General features: G+C 48.0%; 3 non-coding genes across 3 annotated transcripts; all 3 read left to right on the top strand.

Moving 5' to 3' along the window:
* Positions 1-10,719: 10,719 nt before the first annotated feature.
* Trnaa-agc (transfer RNA alanine (anticodon AGC)) lies at positions 10,720-10,792 on the top strand. The gene has a single exon. It is a non-coding gene; the product is annotated as a tRNA-Ala (tRNA).
* Positions 10,793-14,090: 3,298 nt separating this feature from the next.
* On the top strand, positions 14,091-14,163 carry Trnaa-agc (transfer RNA alanine (anticodon AGC)). Its single transcript has one exon. It is a non-coding gene; the product is annotated as a tRNA-Ala (tRNA).
* A 1,804-nt stretch (positions 14,164-15,967) lies between these two features.
* Trnaa-agc (transfer RNA alanine (anticodon AGC)) lies at positions 15,968-16,040 on the top strand. Its single transcript has one exon. It is a non-coding gene; the product is annotated as a tRNA-Ala (tRNA).
* The last annotated feature ends 4,368 nt before the right edge of the window (positions 16,041-20,408 follow it).

The following is a 20,408-nucleotide window of genomic DNA, read 5'->3' as shown; positions in this document are numbered from 1 at the left end:
AAGTGCCATCAATAACCTAAACCCAGGAAAGTCGCCAGGACCTGACGGGCTAAGCGCGGCTTTTTACAAGGCGTTTAAAGCCGAGCTTGCGCCACTCTTGGCAGCACTTTTTAACGAGGCTCTGGAACGCAAGGCTTTGCCCTTGTCATACGCACAGGCACACACGATACTAATACCTAAAACAGACAACACAGATAAGCTTAAACAGGTAACAGCATATCGCCCAATCACTTTGACGAATGTAGATTATAAGATTTTTATGAAGGTGTTAGCCCAGAGAATGCAAACAATCGTCACTCAAGTGGTAGGAACACATCAGACGTGTGGCATTAAAGGACGGACGATTTTCACCAACACGCATAAGGCAAGGTGTGTTCTAGAATGCTGTGACGCTGCCGAAGCTCGTGTGGCTATTCTCCAGCTCGACCTGGAGAAAGCTTTTGATTGTGTCTCCCATGAACTGTTGTTACTTATTTTGGACTATGTGAATGTAGGGACAGTCATTAAAGAGGGTGTGGCTCTGGCGTACCGGAAGTGCACCACGAGATTAATCGTTAACAAGACTCTGGGGGCCCCCATTAGCGTGGAACGGTCGGTACGCCAGGGCTGCCCTCTAAGCCCACTTTTATTTTGTCTGTATATTGAAACTCTGTGTTTAAAGATAATCGAAAACGAACACATTCGCGGGTTTCAGCTGTGTGAGGCGGAAGTGAAACTTCTCGCATACGCTGATGACATTGCTGTTTTTTGTACCACGAAGGAGAGTGTTAGAACTGCAGTTGACAGTGTGAAACGATTTGGGGTAATTACGGGCAGCGGGGTAAACTGGGGGAAGTGCCTGGGTTTCTGGCACGGGGACTGGCCATCAACACCGGACTATTTCGCCAACGTCAGTTGGGAAACCAGCCCTGTTAAGTACCTTGGTACGCCGCTTGAATGCTACCAGGACAGCGAACCGTACTGGCGGGCCCAAACGCAGGAAATACGGGAAAAAGGGGAAAAGTGGAAAGGGGCCTTTCTATCAATGTTTGCGAAAGCGACCGTATGTAATTTATTTTTTGTTGCCAAGCTGTGGTATGTTATGCAAGTGTTACATTGCTCACGTGTGAATGTGCAAAGAATGCACCGAGCATTCGCGGTGTTTATATGGTCTTCCTCCTGGGAAAGGTGTAGCAGGGATAATCTGTTTCGGCGGGTCAAGGAGGGCGGTCTTGGACTGACCCATCTATTTGTCCGCCAGTTAGTGAGCAGATTTCTCTTTTTGAGAGATACGAGCGACCCCTTCTTGCGGACAGTCTGCCAAGTGCGGCTGTCTCATGCGTTACCGGAATTGGTTGTGTCAAGTGTGCATATTCAGGGGCGGATTCAGGGTTATTTTAAAGAGGTTGTAATGTCGGCAAGGTTCCTATCGACTCGTTTTTCTATGCAGTACTTGAGTACAGTGTCGCGGAAAAAATTGTACAAGGATGTGTGTGATAGTCTGTTCCCTGTTCCGCGCTATAGAGCGCTGTACAGTGCAGGGCCAGGGCAGGACGTACTCAAGAGAGTGAAAAGGATGCCTGTGCCGTCGGGGGTGAAGTCTTTTTTCTTCAAACTTCATTCAGGGACACTAACAGTGAAAACATGGTTAAAAGAAAAGGGATTAGAGACACCATGGGGTACAGACTGCACAATTTGCAAACAACCAGAGAACATATAACACGTTTTCATACACTGTTGGATGGCGGTACACTTTTGGGATGTGATGCAACGAACACTACACAAAGAATTCCCACTTAATTCACATGGTATCCGGTATCTATGCACAGACAATGAAGAAGGGGTCCCCTACGACTTAGTGATGCTTTTGGGCCTCCATAGCATCTGGCGTGCGCGCATGGCCTGGCTCCATGGCGACGCGAATGCTCGACCGGCGCGGCAGTTACTGCGGGAAAGCGTTGCACAATTTGTTGAGGGGCAAAGAACGCTACAGCCAGCTCCTGAGTGGTTGGATTTAGTTGAAACACTAACTGCTATTAAGTAATGAACCAATGACAAAGCCAAGTCGGAGTCACGACTGGCAGCTTTTTGTGTGTGCCTGTTGTATGTGGTGTGTTGAATGACTTGCGTTATGTCGAAGACCGGCAATAAAGAAAAAAAAAAAAGTGTAGCTCAGATGGTAGAGCGCTCGCTTAGCATGCGAGAGGTACTGGGATCGATACCCAGCACCTCCATCTCCTTTTTTCTTACAATAACATTTTGTCCAATAGGTCTTAAGAAACTGTGCATTGAGCATGCTTCTACAGTCTCTCTGTGTGAGCTTTCGAAATTTCGGATACGAATTGAATGGATCTTGTTATTCGATGCGCTTACATTTATTATATTTAAACATTTCATTTCTGCAGAATGTTAGGGCTTAATACAAGTATCCGAGTTTGCATCAATCGTGAACATGTAGTAGTCCAAAACTGTATGTTGGGTACTGTATTATTCCAGCGACACAATCCTGCGAATGTGGAAACGCAGATGCGATTTATGGTTTCTTTTTGTGTCATTTGTGACGTTGTACGGCAGTAGATATATACTCGATATCAAAAATGCACGCAGGATTTAATTTCAGGAGGGGCGGAATTTATTGAAACAGGGAAGGGGACACATTAAAAGGAGAGAGGAAGCAACAAAAGGAATTCAGTATTAAAATATTAACGAATACTTGGGTATTCAGGAGCGTACTCTTGATAAACTTCCGGTTATTTTCTTCGTTTTTGTTTGTCTTCAACTGAACGGTAAAATGGCTCATCGTATTGGTCAATGCCGCATTAGTTGGTGCGTGGCTTGCGAAGGAAAAAAACGCCCGCCCGCATCTTCCCACGGGGGGAACTCGAGTAAATGCGTCGCATAGGGGTGGTTGTATTGCGTGAACGCTGCGTAATTGGGTAGTTTGCGGTTACCGTTTGGATGTGGGGAGGGTTTCGTCTTTATTATTCGTATTATTCTCTCATAACGGGTCCACCGGAGCACGTTATGAGCAGCACGAAAGAGAGTGGTGGGAGTGGTGGGAGGATGAGACCGCTGTTGCTGCTGAGCGCGACGGAGCGCACGGTGTAACTACTACGGATGCGCGCACACACGCGCGCTCCCTGCCGAACCGGCGCAACTGTTGTTGAGAGCGACGAGGCGCACGGGATAGCTACGGCGCATGCGCGCGCAGACGCGCTCCTCCCGCACCGCCGCAGCTGTTGCTGAGAGCGAGGAGCGTACGGGGGAGAGACGCGCACCTGCGGAGTGAGCGTGTGGACGGCGCCGCCATCAACGACAGAGGACCAGGCGAGCCTAAGAAATGCTCCGCATTCAAAAAATCGCTCTTCCCTGGCCAGCTCATACCCCGATATCCAGCTAACACTTGTGACCCCAGCACGGACGGCCAGCCGAAGTCAAGGCATCTCGGACTAGGGATGCCTTCAACGGGGCCAGGCCTTCATCAGCCTCTGCTCGATAAAGAAAAATATGTATTCTCTGTCTTTATGGCTATATTTCTTGATGTACAAAGTGTCAGCGGTTTTTGTTCTCGCCCCACCAAACACTGTAAAATTTCGGAGTCCGCCGCAGGCCTTTCGATTCCTCCTAGGATATGCCAGTGTCCATACTTGTATACAGCTTTGGTTGCGTCAGAAAAGAAAAAAAAATATTCAGTTCAATTATATTCGGTATTCTTTTAGTACTAGAAACGTCTTTCTTTCTTTACCAAGCGCACGTAATCGATTCGACTTAAACTTATCCTTAACTCTGTCGTTCCGAATAGCGCGGGCAATATAACGTTATAACTATCTTCAAGTTGATATAAAGAGAGAGGGAGAGAGAGTGCAATACCAAAGGAAGCAATGCATTTGAAGCCCTAGTAATGCTTCAGCATTTCTTTTCCTTCGTTTAGCACCGTCTGTGCGATTGCGATTTCGGTTGAATACTAAGTGGACACTGAACAGAGATTTTAAACAGATCTTTGTTCAGAAGTATCCGCTAACGCTGCGTTGTCTTTGCTCGTCCGTTTCGGCTGCGTATCTTTGTTGAAGCTTGGGAATTCTTCCATCGCCTCCCTTGTTCTGGATCACTAACACTACTGGTATAACATGGGAGGCAATAGTTATGTTTAAGTTTAATTCAAAATTTGGGTTTTTCGACATTCACCTGGGATATGAGGCGCGCCGTAATGGAGTACAGTGTCATCGTATTCAGGGTTTATGCGCCAAGCTGGGAATGGCCATGTAGATACTGAAAATAGGGAAGAGAAGTATGCACGCACTTAGTCTTTCGGTTCGCTCGTCAGAGGAACGTATAAGTGCAAAAAGCCGTCTAAGTATAGGCCAGTCTCAGGACGAGCGCATTGCGTGAAGATCCTGTTACGGGGACCTTATACGTCCATCAACGCATGAGGAGGAAAAGTTTTTAAGAGTGATTTTTACAGAAGTATTGTAAGAGTCATGACGCCCGGGCAGAAACTTGTACCCTAAATTGAATCGGTCCAGAAAATTTTCGAGAACACCGAGAAACCTTTTTGTAGTTAGTAGTAAAATTAGTAAAATGCACACCACCTGCCAAGTTCACCGGTATGGCATTACGGGGATCTGACCGCAGGGGCGGGGGGGGGGGGGGTGTAGAAAAATTAGTGGCGTCATAGTGGAATCGTTTACATGCATTTTTATTTTTTTCAACCGAGAAGCAACTGAAGTGTTTTGTCCAAAGCACTAACAAGCACCACTAATTTTCAGTTTCTTAATCTTGACGTGGCTGACGCCGCCCTTTTCGTGAAGTCCTGGGAATACTGTCGGACGTCATAATGCCCGCTCCTGCGACATTTTGCCAAAAAAGCGTTGCCGAGGGTTGTGTCAGACATGGGTGCTCGGAACTGGGTGAAATTTACTATGCTGAACTGCCTCTCGCATTCAGCGTTTCTGTGGTACAAACCAGTTCAACATGCGTGCATGGACGGCTATTCTTTTTAAGCTCTTCACGGGCAACCGTGTTGTGATGACCGGCCCCGCGGACATAGCGCGAGGCAGTGACGAGACAACAGCCCCTCTTGGGGGCGTACGCACACTGACCACACAGGTCACGCGCGCTACCTTTTTTTAGCGCTGTTGCAGCAGTCTGTCTCGAATGTACATGGAAGTTCATCCATTTCGCGCCGCAAAGTGGAGCCAGCTACCAACTTCGTCCCCCTTAACTCAACAATTCAACCAAAGTTACAGTTCCAGGAAAACACTGAAGAGTTAGAGTTCAAGGAGAACACCGAATCATAGGACGGCGTTCCCTGGTGCCCCGGTGGAGCCGAGGTGTTGTAGGGGTCGAGGGGCACTCGGTGAGCGGTGAACCTGTCCCTGGCAACGTGAAAACTTGGGCGAGTTGGTGATGCATGTTGAACCACACCGCAAACGACGAGACAAAGCACTTTTTAAGCTCTTTAAGGAATATCGGTCAAACCGGACTATGCCTAAATGACCATAGTAGCACCATAATTATCTTAAAAATAAAACGCTTGGTCATCTCGCCACTCCCTGCGACACATGTGGCTGCAAGCCGCTGTTTGAAGATTGCCGCTTTATCGGCAGAAACGTGAACCCGCTAACTCGGTAAATTATACAGGCCGCTGAGGTTGAATGCCTGGGCGAGAATTGCGTCAGTATAGCCTCAATTGCACTCACGAAAAAGGAGATACACTATCTTAACATGACACGTGCCGATAATGGTTGACGCTGTGGTTGGTTCTATACTTTTTCTGCCAGTTTTTTCATGTGTTTTTTTCATGTTTTGTTTTTCAAGCATTGTTTTTTTTTTCAATTTCGTTTATATTTGACGCCGTTGGAGGAAATAAAACCCAGTTGTAAGTCAGCTCTTCGTGTGTCCTCTTGCTATCGTCATTTGTCTCGTCGTTTGCGCTGTGGTTCAACAATATGTCCCTGGTCTATCGTTGGAAGTGCTCGATGGAAGGAAGCACTTGGTCAGCAGTGGAAGGAAGCACTTGGAATCACGTTGGGATAGACACCGCCAGCTATGTCTGCGGTCATTGACTACGGTGGCGCTTGTAGCTCTCGGCATTCAGGGGAGCTGCCAGAGCCATGGAGGCTGGGCCAGCTCGGTAACTGCTGGGGTTGCCTTGTATGATCAAGCTTGCGGGTCCATTGTCGCCCATCGTCCAACTGCAGCTCTATCTGGGAACCGTGTTGCCTTGTGACTGTGAAAAGCATCCAACTCGGGCCCGGACGAAAGTTCTTGGCGGACACCCTTTCTCCTGGTTGTGCTTGCTCCCTTGGCTTAGCTCTTTGATCACGATCCCACTTCTGAGCGAGTTGTTTTTGGAGAACTGTAGTTCGTAGGTCCGGTCGAAGCACTTCCAACGCAGTGCTGAGCTTACGTCCCGTTAGCAGCTCGGAAGGGAAGCACACGGTTACTTTGTGGGGCGCCGACCGATATGTTAACAGTATCCTTGCCATTTGTGCGTTCAGGTCCCCTGGGCCAACTTTCTGTAGTTTGACCTTCATCGTCTGAACAGCCCTCTCCGCAGCAACATCAGAGGCAGGATGAAAGGGTAGTACCAGCATCCGCTTCACGCCGTTCTTCAATAATATCCCTTGGCTTCACTCAGGACCGCGGGGCCGTTGTCCGATACCACCATATCTGAGAGGTTGTGATTCGCAAACATAACTCCCATGCACTTCATTGTGCTTCCTTCTGATGGCGATGCACGCGGAACATCTCAATCCATTTGGAGAAAGCATCAATTGCAATAAAAAAGTACGATTTCCTGTAAGGTCCTGAATATTACACGTGAATTCTTGACCACGCCCTGTCTGGGAACGACCATAGCATCATGGGCACTGGTCTAGATAGTCGCTGTTGTTGTTGGCAAGCGCAGAGCTGTCGTACCGTGGCCAGGATGTCGCTGCCCAACGACGGCCACCCCACATGGCTTCGTGATACAGCCTTCATCTTCGAGACCCCAGGGTGGCTAATCGGCCCAGGGTAATGGGCCAGGACACGGGTGGATGACAGCATTTCTTTGCTGCTAATGAAGGCACGCTGTTCGACTGCAGCCCAGACGGCTGAAGCAACTGGTGTGCCGTAGGATTTGCAGCGCCGTCTTCGAATCCGTGGATATAGCCCATTCTGCTGATGGCTGACGAAGAATGTAGCGGAGGGCTTGCTTAATTGCATGAAGCTCAGCCGACGTAGATGAGGTTGCACGTTCAAGGCGGTAGGACAGCGCTTGGCCGGTTGACGAAACGTAGACGCCATATGAACTACTGTGAGGTGTGAGGTGTAGATGAACCATCCATAAAATGTGGGCCATATGTGAATAACGGCCACTGATATGGGAAAGCGCGAGTTGAAGGAGGCAAAGTTGAGGGAGAGTTTGCTTTGAGTTGACACCAGGTATGTTGAGTTTTATGCACACAGGTGAGAGAGTCCAGAGGGGGGGGGGGGATCCGACGGCATGGTTGGTGGCGCTTGGAATGGTACAGATATGTTAATAGAGTTTATTATCTCTTCGAAGCTGGAACGTTCGTTGAGCTGCACAACACGGGTCAAAAGATTGGTTGTGTACAATCGATACCTCAGGTATATTCATAATGTCTCCTGCAGCCGAACGTGTAAGGGCAAGCAACCAGGCTCCGCAGCGGTACCAGCGCAGGAAGAGCTCCTAGGAGGGCCAAGGTAGGTGCGCAGACAATTATTTCTTGCCCCATAAAGCTGCGTTTTGCTTGAGGTCGACAGCCGCTGCAAAACAAGCAGGCTGTAACGCAGCAAGCCATCGACATAAGACGTCACCTACCTGCACCACCTAGCCTACGTCGCTGGGCATCGTATGAACTTACAATGGATACCCGCACATTGTGGCATTCTCGGCAACGAGAAAGCTTTATTGATTGATTGTAGGGTTTAACGCGCCGACGCAACGCAGGCGATGAGGCGCGCCGTAGTGGAGGGCTCCGGATTAATTGTGACCACCTGGGGATCTTTAACGTGCGCCGAAATCTCGTGCACACGGGCGTTTTTGCTTTTCACCTCCATCAGAAAAGCGGCCGCCGCGGCCGGGAATCGAACCCGCGACCTCGTGCTCAGCAGCGCAACGCCTTAGCCACTGAGCCACCGCGGCGGGTGCAACGAGAAAGCAGATGAGGTGGTTCGCAGAGGGCTACAACTGAACAATGTAAGGAAAATTTTCTTAAGAAAACACGAGGCTGCAGCGCTAGCGAAGCAGCTTGCCTTAGAGGAACGAAACCGCCTCTGGACTTTTCCCGAAACTCATCACCCCTTTCTGTAACATATATATTCTGACCTGAGAATGAGACTCCCAGAGCGAATCCCACGTCGACTTGAGACGCTCTACCGTCGGTTGCGCCTCAACGCAGCATGTTCAAACTCCTACCGACATCACCTCGGTCAAACCACAGGCTCTTATTGTGATAACTGTGGTTTGCCAGAAACTGTTGAGCACATCTTATTAGAGTATCCGGCGTACAACCAGGAAAGGAACCACCTCTCCAAAGAGATTAAATGCCTCAACAATGGACTTTTATCATTGAAAGCTCTTCTTGGATCATGGTCATCTCCATCATCCCAGCGGAAAGTATTACACGCAGTGTTTGATTATTTACACGACATCGGTGTCGCAGAGACAATATAGAACCATACATCGACATCCTGTGAGACCACCTGGACTTTTACGTGACCCACAGAACACTCCGTGTTACCTTACTTTTTACCTCTTCCTTTTTTCCCCTCTCGTTCGCCCTGCTTCCTTTGGGGCCTTTATTGCCGTCACACCATCCCCGCAGAGTAGCATGTAGACGAATACATGCCAGCAGACCTCTCTGCTCTCTTCTAATAAAAAGCTCTCTTTCTCTCTCTCTCTCTCTCTCTCTCTCTCTCTCTCTCTCTCTCTCTCTCTCTCTCTCTCTCTGCAGTCCAGCGTCATTTAGTCCCAGCAGTCCGCAAGTGGTTCAATGGTTGCAGGACCTCTGACAGATTCGGGAGGAACTTCCTTTAGACATTCACCCATCCCAAATAGCTTTGAAGCTCTTCTACATCTTGTAGTTCGGGGGCTTTCTCATCCGTTTCAGTCTTAGCGGGATTTGGACGTAGTCCGGCAGCACTTATGTGACTCAAGCACTCGACCACGAGTGACAGAAACTTACATTTCGCGAGCTTCAGCTTCAGGCCCACTTGCACTCGCTCTAGTACATTGCAGACATTTTGCCCAATGCTCGTATTCACTTTCGCCCGTTACTGATATGTGATCGAAATATAGTGCGACATGATCGAATCCCCTCAGAAGGTTTTGCATCTCTCTTGTCAGTATTGTTGACGCTGATGTGACCCAGAAGGGCAGTCTCGTGTATTGAAGCAAACCTTTTGTGGTGTTGATGGGGGTGAAGTCCTGAGATTCCTCCTTCAGCTCCGTCTTCTGGTAGGCATCCTTCGGATCTAGCTTTGTGAACTTTACTCCTCCTTGGGGTTTTGTGAACGTCGGTGTGCAGCAGGGGATACGTTTCCACAAGTGCTACAGGAATGACCGTTATCTTGAAATCGCTACTAATGGGCAGCTGCCCGTCTTGTGTTTCATCAACGGAACAACGAGCGCTGCCCATCTAGCAGACTTCACTGGTCGGACCACGTCTTGCCGTGATATCCCATCCTCACCGTAAGTTGTGTTGACAGGTCCCGCGAACATAGCGCATGACACTGGAGACGCAACAGCCACTGTCGGTGGTGCAAGCACACTGACCACACAGGTCAGGCGTGCTAACTTTTATTAGCGCAGTCGCTGCGGCTTCCCTTCGGCGTGCTTGCAAGTTCATCCGTTTTGCGCCACCAGGTGGAGCCAGTTACCACACTCCGCACAGCTCACATTACCATTCCCAAATCTCCCATCCAATGCTTCTTTGATTGATTTGTTTGATTGTGTAACGTGCTGAAGCTGCATCTGGGTATGAGGCGTGCTGTAGTGTAGGGCTACGGATTAATTTTGACCACCTGGCAATCTTTAACGTGCGCCGAAATCTCCAGCACACAGGCGTTTTCACATTGCGCCTCCATCAGCAGAGCGGCCGCCGCGTCCGGGAATCGAACCCGCGTCCTTGGGCTCAGCAGCACATCCCATTCTTGCTCAACGCCGTATTCCCGCAAAAATTCCCACAGGCCTTTCTGTACGAATTCAACCTGATAAAGCTGACCTCCGCGTACGAAGGAGGAAGGGCACACGGTCGGAAAGCGACAGGGAGATTGAGACGTTGAAAGACTTTTACGCCTCTTATCTGTGGATGCACTCCGCACTGCTCACCATTTAGAAAATCAGAAGGCACGCCAAGCATTGTGAATGACAAATTAGTTATTTATTTTTTCAGCGTGGGCAACATTGCTCTTTATTTGACCAAGAACACTGCTTCTAGGGGACCATTAGGAAAACTGGGAGTAATGAATTATCAGTTTGAAAATTTTAATTTTAAGCTTCAGCCAAATTCTTCCATAAAGCCATTATTGGGAGTCTCGCTTAAATTTATTGCCGAAAAACATCACGTTCCAGTGAGCGCAGTGCGGTTGACCTGAAAGCCCTGCGCCCGCATTAGAATGCACAGCGGTGAATCCACCGTGGGAGCCGGTTTCTTTGGCCCTTTCGCGTGATCCAATTTCCGATGCGGCGTTGTGCGCACCTAACGGCATCCGACTGCACCGTCTCACCGTGGGGGTGTAGCTCAGATGGTAGAGCGCTCGCTTAGCATGCGAGAGGTACTGGGATCGATACCCAGCACCTCCATCTCCTTTTTTGTCCAAGTGGCTTTCAATAGAATGAAAAGTAGTGGAGAAATGAAGAGCGAACACGAATGTATGAACCATAACATGCAAAATCGAAGAATTTGGTTCGTGTAGATTACAAACTCATCCGGTTGGGTATATTTGGAAAGTCATGTGTACATGCTTTGCTTCCACTATGGAGCGATACGACAATTTGACTTGCGTAGAGATAGATGGACATACTTTAGTTGCCCACGGAATGGTGCTCTTTGTGTGTCGCGTTCACATTTGTGCGTTCACATTTCATTTGTTTATGACTCTGCACAAATTGTTGTTGTATACTCGTACGGCGCAAATATTCGCAGTTTCGAATGCAAATCAAGTATCTCCGGGCATTTCAAACGCAGTACATGCGTATGCTTTTGAATTGAAAAAAGCTCGAATACTCGGTTTAGCCCAATATTTGAGCGAACTACTAATTCGGAAATTTGCGTCGAATGCAAACACGTCGTATGCCCGATATAGAGCGTGCAAGTATCAACCAGGCACATTCCTGAGGTTGCGGAGACGGAAATGTGGTCTCTCGCTTACATTCAATTTTCACGAAGCCTGCAGAGGGCGTTGCTTGTTTTGAAAAATGCAAAAACATACTAGGCCATATCCAGCTGGTTATAGTTCCAGCCTTTATTTAACCTTCTTCTTTACAATAAATCACGGAAAATATGTTTATTGCTCATTTCGGTTTTTGAAGGTTTTTTTTCTAAAGCGAAGTTTATATCGTTAGGATTCCGTGTATTTTGCTAAGTCTTGGAGAAAAAACTACCGAAGCAGAACATGTATTTGCAGGGCAAGGCGTGGGAAAAAGAACGTCCCGGTGTGTGTGCTATAAACACGCGGTCATTACCAATGGCGCAAGCCTTTCAAAACATCATTCGGACCTGACGCTTAAACGCCTCGTCACCTTGTTATGCATTTCTAGTAGATTAGTTGTTAATACGCTGCATTCTTGAGATCACAACATGACGTATACCTCAAGCTTCTACGTCTACCCACTTAGATATGCACGTTGCGTAGATTAGTTGTCAAAGGCACCAATTTAAAGGTCTGTAAGAGCCAAAATAAAAGAGCATGCGGCTTCCCCATATACACCTCCATGGACAGACTGCTCACACTGGGTCTACACAACGTCTTTGCAGAGCTTGTGGAGGCTCAGACAAACACCCAACTTCAACGCCTGTGTTTCATGCAAAATTGCCATTTCGTTCTCCGCATTCTCGGCTAGCCTACGCCGCCAAATCAAGACCGGCCACAACGCCTCCCAACTACCATCAAGCACCGCTTTTACGTTTCCCCCATACCTCCCAGCATGCATCCCACCTTCAACCAAGGCCGTTGGAAAGCGCGGGTCCGCTCTCTCATGAACATATAGTGGATGAGCCCCAGGTCCGTTACACTGACGTTGCCTATAACTCCTGCACTGGACGCACAACTTTGGTCACCCTCAATCACGCCGGCTGAATCTCCACTGCCGCCACCACACACGGCAACAGAATGCAGACGCCAGAAGCTCTGGCGATCGCCTTCGTAGCCACCCCCCCCCCCCCAAGCTTCTCCACATCACTGTAGTGTCCTACTCGCAGCAGGCGTGCCGCCTATACCAGGCAGGTCTAGCCCCACACCAGGCCATTCCTCTCCTCTAACGCCTACCCGACGAGACCACCACCACGATCATCTGGACTTCCGGGAACTGCGGCCTTCCAGGGAATGAAGTGGCCCACGGTGCAACCCGAGCTCTGCGCTCCCGGGCATTCTCCATCAATGGCCAAGTGATCCCACCACCCCGCACGAACGCCCACGACCTCAAGCTTGGGAAAAAGCGCGAAAAACGACTACACGTAGAAAAGAATACAGGACGGCGCGCTCCTAGCCTGTATTCTGTATTCTTTTCTACGTGTAGTCGTTTTTCGCGCTTTTTCCCAAGATGTATCACCAACTCGCCCAACTTTCAATTGTGTTAGACCTCAAGCTCTCCCTCGATAATACGTACAACGACATTGTATAAGATTGCGCCCTTACCTGACGCGTCTAGCCCCCTCCACGCCACTCCCTGACCCACCAGGAAGCCATAATCTATCGTCGCCTTCAGACCGGCCCCGTCTACAATCACGTCATCCTTCACCAGATCGCACCCACTGTATACCCCCGTCGATGCCAACACTGCGACACGCCACTCACCACATTCTACCTCGTATCCTCCTGTTTCCACTCCCCTAACCCCACCCCCATTCCCCCACCCCGGAGCAGTGGGAGACTGAGCTGACCAGCCCGGACCCGGCCCGCCAAAGCATCTTAGTTTCTCGGGCCATCGAGTCGGCCCGGCAACTCGATGGATTAGGGACCTGGACTAGAGACGCTTCACCACCACCCTCTTCCCTTTTCCTTTTGCTCCTATAAGTGTTTCAACTACTTTCTTGGACGACTTCCATCGAAGCTCAAAATTAAAATTGTTCAGGCCTTTCCCCTAAATTGTGTGTCTCCGTACGTCCCATGCTGAATATCTTCACTGGTGATCCACCTTCACAGAATAGAATGGCTTATGACTTCTGTCGTTATGAGCCCAGTGCCTGCCATGCCGACGTGCCGGTGGTTCCATATAGGCTCAACACAGGTTCCCTGTCAAATAAGGGCAATAAAGCCATAAAAAAAAATCATGAAGAAGGTGGGGCAACCGAACAGAACTTGCGGGCTTTGTTGGCCACCGTAACGGTAAGCGTAGTGGGTCTACACCCCAAGGTAATCCAGTTACTCAACCTAATTCGCTTCCCTAAAGTGCCGAAAACACACAAAAAGGTTGCCAAAGGGCTGGCAACCTATTGACAGCGTACCTAATCAACGAATACCCTTGCCGTGTCGGCTACATTACTTCAAATAGTTGTTATAAATACTTGCTCTTTTTCTAACCATGATTTATTGTGTGGAATATTTATTTTTATTTCCCGAGGACAATGCTTTGGGGGAACCTACTGATTTAGGGAATATACTAATAATACAACTTGAAACGATTTTCAGGGTTTATTTATGACCTCTAGATGAATCCCTACAAAAAGCCCTTAATCAGAGTCGTTTTTAAACTTAACATCGCAAAACACCAACGTTCCACGCAGCGCTGGGCAGTTGACCTGCAAGCCTAGCGCGAACATTAAAATGCACAACGTTGAGTCCATAGCAGGAGCCGGTTTTTTTCGGCTACTCTCGCCTGATCTAGTTTCCATCGCGGCGTTGTACGCACCTAACGGGATCCGACTGCACCTTCCCACCGTGGGGGTGTAGCTCAGATGGTAGAGCGCTCGCTTAGCATGCGAGAGGTACTGGGATCGATACCCAGCACCTCCATGTCTTTTTTTCCAAGTGGCTTTCAAAAGAATGTGCAGTAATGGACAAACGGAGAGCAAAAACAAATATATGTGCCAGAACAGGCAAAATCGGAGAATTTGGTTCATGTGGATTATACATACTCACACGGTAGGTGTGTATTTGGAAAGTCGTGTGTACAGACTTCGCCTGCTTCTGAGTTATGCCGCAGTCTGACTTGCATAAAATGAAATTGTGCTCTATGTGGGTTCCCGTTTATATCGGCGCGGTCACACTTCGTTTCTCCTTGACATTACAGCGATAGTGTTTGTATTACTGCGCTGCGCAAATATTCGCTGTTCCGAATGCAAATCAAATATCTCTGGGCACTTCAGACGCACTACATTCTGGACCTCGAAACCGGGGGAGTTCTAATATATTCTGTTTAGCCCAATATTCGGCGGACTACTAGTACGCGACATTGCTTCGACTGGAAACACGTCGTAGTCCCTACATCGAGCATGCGAGCATTAGCCAAAAACATAGCTGGGGTCGCGGAAACGCAAATGTGCGCTATCGTCTACATTCAATTTTTGCGAAGCTTATAGAGGGCGTTGCTTGTTTTGAAAAATACAGCAAACTAGGTCATAGCCTGATTAATATTTTAGCCTTTCTTTAACCGTTTGCCCTTACACTGCAAAACGAACGCCCCGGTGAATGTGGTCATTACTAACGCTGCAAGCCGTTGAAATCATCATTTGGACCTGAAGCCTAAACGTCTCATCACTTCGTTATGCATTTTGAGTAGATTAGTTAATAATAGGTACCATTTATGAAATAAAAACATGACGTATACCTCATGCCTCTACGTCTCGCCACTTGGATATGTATTTTGAGGGGTTAGTTGTCACAAGGCACCGTTTTTCAGGCCAGTGAGAGTCAAAATAAAAGTTCGTTCGTGTATTTCTTAGACGACTGCCTTCTATGTTCAAAAGCAATAAAACTTCTTCACTCCTTTCCCCTAAATTGGGCGTCTTTCGGATGCCCTTTGCTGAATAACTTCGCTGGTGATCTACCTTCAGAAAGTAAAATGTCTTCTGTCTTTTGTTTTTATGAACGTCCCATTTTAACTGCGCGCCCACCGCCTGCCGTGCCGCCGTGTCAGCGGTTCCATATAGGCTGAATACATGTTCCCTATCCCCTTAGGGCAATGCAACCACATGAAAAATAGTTTCAGGATAAAGGTGGGGCAACCGAACACAAACTGGGGGCTTTAAAGGTCACCGTAACAGTAAAGGCAGACGGTCTACACCCCAAGGTATGTCAAATTACCCAACCCTATTCGTCCCCCTAAAGTGTCGAAAAGGTACGAATAGGTTGCCAAAGGGCTTGCACCCTATTGGCAGCCTGCGTTATAAAAGCTACACTTGTAGCGCGCGTTGTATTACTTCAAATAGTTGTTGTAAATACTCTATTTTTTCTCAGCATCATTTATTGAGTGCAATATTTCTCTTTGTTTGCCTCAGAAGAAGGCTTCCAGGTGCCCTTTGGGAATACACGAATAATAAAAATTGAAACCTATTTCACATTTCATTCATGACTTCTAGATGCACCATGCACCCTTACAAAATTCCCTTGTTCAGAATCATGCTTAACTTTAACGTCAAAAAAACACCAACGTTCCAAACGGCGCTCGGTGGTTGACCTGCGAGCCGAGCCCGAACATTAAAATGCACAAAGGAGATACCGCGGCGGGAGCCGGTTTGCTTCGGCTACTCTCGCGTGATCTAGTTTACGCTGGAGCGGTGTACGCACCTAACGGGACCCGACTGCACCGTCTCCCCGTGGGGATGTAGCTCAGATGGTAGAGCGCTCGCTTAGCATGCGAGAGGTACTGGGATCGATACCCAGCACCTCCATTGTTTGTTTTTGTCCCAGAGGCCCTCGTGTAAATTTATTATTTCCTTCAATTTGTTATTGTCTTTAATAATGCCTCTAAAATAAACGTTTATTTCATTCATTTCTAAACTCGTACTCCGCAAATATTCGAAGTTCCGAATGCAAATAAATTAGCTCCTGTTATCTCAAACAAATTGATTCAGGGCATTGACGTTCAGTATGTTCGGATGTTCTGTTCCACCAGATTATGGCATGAACTATAAATATTCAAGCTTGCATCAACGGTAAGCATGTCGTAACTGCTAAACTAAGCGTGCGAGTGTGAACAATGCTAGTGATACATTTTGGAACATGCGGATACGCAATATGCTTTCGTGTTTTTTTTATTTTCCGGGAATCTTGTAACCTGTGTTGCTTGTTTAGTAAAAATAAAACCCAAAACAGTTGTATTGGGGCTGAACTCGATGAATGTAATTCATTTTAAAATCCGGCTTTAGTATTTAATGTTGAAAACTTCTCTTAGTGCGGCCTTGTGAAGGGAGGGGTCAAAAGCGGCTGTTTTGTTGCGTTTATGTGTGTGCGTATGTAGGTACAAAGAGAGAGAATAATGTAACGGTAAAGAAAACAGAGAGGCTATCATTCATTGTAGACCTGCTGTGACCAAAGAGTAAGAGAAACAATTCGAATACGGTGAGTGACCATTGGGAACGACGTTTTGTATGTAACTAACGTTTGATATTGCCTGGAGCAGAGCAATAAAGATTGCTGAGTTGATAGCCAGCGTCCGTGTCTGTGTTTTCTCTTACTCTGTTGCTTTAAACGCTGTTCTCATCATTTTATTCTGCATGTAACTATTTAAGAAAAAAAAATAGTTCAAAAGACAGGACGAAAGAACACATAGCGCCCGTCCGTAGTGCTTGTGTTCGCCCGTCCCGTGTGTTGCGCTATTTTGTCTTAAATATCTCACCAACAACTTTCTCTGATCGTGTTCCTGCTGTATGTAATTAAAGCAAATGTTCACTGTGAAAGCATCAAAAGCAGCCACAGATGTCTCGGGAAAAACGTAATGGGGCTTGCGTCATTTTTTTCGTATCGTTCTCAGCGAACATCCTAGTAAGCAGTTGTATCGATTTGTGGATTAGAGAATGTATGAATAAAGTGTATATCAGCCGTGCTGTCGAGTGTGGCGTACAAGGAGTGCAGAAGCTGCGCTGTTTCACTTTTCTCCCCTGCCAGTGTATCGCAGGAAGCGAAAAATAAAATATTTCAAAATAAAAAATCCCGGCACTCGAACATTTCTGACAAAAGTGTGCCCGCCTAATTCCTCAGGCGCTTATTAAGCTTCAATTATAGAAAGCTTTTAACTTCACGAGGGTCATTTTTGGGGTAATAGACATAATTTCTGCCATTAGCTACTCATAAATTAGGTGCGAAGTGTAGGGTTGGCCTTTTTTCGCTTCCACGGCCAAGGGTGGTAGCGGTTCGACCCTTTAATGTGCGAAAGAATCTCTGAAGATAGCTCTCGGCATCACTAACCCTGTTTGTTTATTGTGTTACCCAATGTTAACGGCTGCTAATCTGCGGTGAGAAGCTGCTTGGCACTGAAAAAGAGAGAGAGAGAATAAATATTTTTTATTCGTGGAGCAGACGCTCATGTTAATGTCCTCACACCGTAAAACGCATCCCGAATCCAGTATTCCCTAAAGCTTGCTTTGTGAAAGGCTCATGTCGTTTTGACTTCCACCCCCCCCCCCTTCAACTGTCGCCATAAATTTATTTCAATAGCTTTTTGTTTCTCTTAACATGCTGCCATATAAGGGGACCAACATTTTTACAGAAAAGCGGCATATCTTTACCCCCAGGTCCTAGCGCTGGTGTGGACACTTTACTCGGGACTTCGGTATATCCGATAATGCTCCCATCCGATTAATCCGGTCTTTCTGCAGAAGTAGACATATTTCAGAAGAAGTTACGTTCATGGCCCGTGACTCGCAACGTAATTTATTTTATTGCTGAGTTGTCTTGAGAAAAAATATTTAGGGATGAAATTTGCTACATTTGTTAGAGTAAATCTGCTATAGGCGGTGAAATTTTGGTTTCCAATCACTCTGAAAGATTACCAGATGTGACCTATACCTCCGCGGGTTCGATTCCCGGCCGCGGCGGCCGCTTATCTGATGGAGGCGAAAAGTAAAAACGCCCGTGTGTACGAGATTTCGGCGCACGTTAAAGATCCCCAGGTGGTCAAAATTAATCCGGAACCCTCCACTACTGTGCACCTCATCGCCTGCGTTGCGTGTGCGCGTTAAACCCTACAATGAATCAATCAATGACTTATACCTCCGCTGGCAGATATCCGAAAGCAACAATTGTAATGCTTTATGAGGAGCCACGACATGTCTTCCAAAACAACAATGCACTAAAGAAAAAAATCACTAACTTTTTTTTATTTTTCTCTTGGCAGTTGGTATGCTTCGATCAGTGTCCATTCATTTTAAGTTCACCCATCCAGTGTTCATCCAGTGTCCATCCATTACATCCATTACAACTCGCACACTTTGCACGGAAGCTTCCCGCATGCACAAGCCGAAGCAGGAACGAAGCAGGCGTTTGCTGCAGGTAGTGCTAACAACAAAACAATCGGTCAAACACCGCACCTCGACGCATGCGGTGGTGGTGATAGCAGTTCGGGTAAAGGAAGACTGAAAGAAATAGACTCACGAAATTACAGAACTCATCTTGGAGTTCCCCTGCCCTCAAACCGGTGCAGGGGTGGCAACATAGTTAAATATTACAGGATAGGACAGAGAAAAGTAAATGTTAGAAAGATGAGAAGAGAATACTGGAGAGTGCTTCCAGTGTGGTCGGCCTCGTCGCACACGGCCCACCTCGAACACAGCTGTCTATCGGCAGGCTGCGTCTAGGAGGCGAGGAGCCTCGACGGGAACGCTGAAGCATAGACGCGAGCTGGCTGTGGAGGGGAGTGTGGTCGGCGGCAGTTCCGACCTCTTGGGAGTTCGCTGCACATGACAGAGACCGACAGAGAGCGGTAGCTTGCACTCGACAGTCCGCACTAGCAGAGCACAAGCCGACGACCGGCGTGGTCCATCCAAAGCCATGATGAAGCGGACGAGGGCGCAGACACGTCCACTCTGCTCCGAATTGACGATCGAACTCTTTGACGAATACAGACACAGTTTGAAGAACTGCCCTATGGTAAATGTAACGCACAAAAAATTTCGGATGGGCGCAAACGTGAGGCATCGACTGGACGTTAGCAAACGGCATCGAGAACAAAGACGAACCAAAGCAGGCAACGAACGCAGCAGCCCTCAAACGACGAGACGTCACGGTGAAGTTACCCAGCAAATCACTTCAGTCACGCGAACACTGTTCCCAGCTCCACCAGCGGTCACGGTCACTCCCGTGCTAGGAGGTTTGAGATTTCGGGATATCCTTTCCGGTGCTGGTAAGAATTAGTATCGTTGGTGACGAGCTACTCGACGTTCCGGCTTCTTATGCTTTAAAATTTAGCGTGTTCGCGAGAACGCGGATACGTCCGTCACGGGGACGGAGCACTGTCGTTCCTGAGCCTCGTGAGCTCTTCTACGAGTGGAGTAAAAAATTAGCAGTGGCTTAGCTCGGCTATGCCAGAAGATACATAGCGTGAGCTAAGGTTCCGCTGGTTATTAGATGCGACTGCATCTCATTCACTTGCCTTGTCCCTCCATACGACGTTGTTGTCCGTCCACACCCCTCCCCCATTCTCCTCGCCGCGCGAGCTGCGCTCTCCGCCGCTCACCCCCTCTCCTCTCCGATAGCGAACACTATCTCGCGAGGGGCATTGGATTGGATTCGATTGGGTTGGCTTGGCTTGGCTTGGATTGGATTTGGATTGGATTGGATTAAAGTGGATTGTGTTGGATTGTGTTGCGTCATAGCCGCGGTCGTTCCAGCACCGGCGTTCCGATTTCGGGCCCGTGCATAGACTTGATCTTCGCTGCAAATTGCACGGTGGTCCCGTTACTTCACCATCCATTACCCGTACACTTCAGCGACCACAAGGCTGTCATCGTTAACGTTACGCCGCGTGTTAAATAAAGAATACACCATACGCGTTCCTCACACGTTTCACGCAATTAGAGAATCAACCAAACGGAAACACCAAGTGAACCCCCAAGATGCATCGCATCTCCACAGGGTTCCCCTCGCGGGAAGGTGGGGTAATTTTCTTAGCTTTCATTGTTTGTTGCATAGGATTAGCTGATTATCATGTTTACTGTTGCTAAAGCGATTTCCAATTCAATCCAATCCAATCCAGTCACGGCGGCAGCGGCGGTGGCGGCTCCGGCCGGCTCCGGGCACGCCAGCTGTGCGCCGTGAGACGT

The sequence above is a fragment of the Haemaphysalis longicornis genome, unplaced genomic scaffold (assembly GCF_048455015.1).
Source record: "Haemaphysalis longicornis isolate Haplotype H1 unplaced genomic scaffold, Haemaphysalis longicornis Haplotype H1 scaffold_133, whole genome shotgun sequence".
In the NCBI taxonomy this organism is placed as follows: Eukaryota; Metazoa; Arthropoda; class Arachnida; order Ixodida; family Ixodidae; genus Haemaphysalis; species Haemaphysalis longicornis.
Note: the sequence above shows the minus strand (reverse complement) of the source record. Positions and strands in the feature narration are given on the sequence as shown.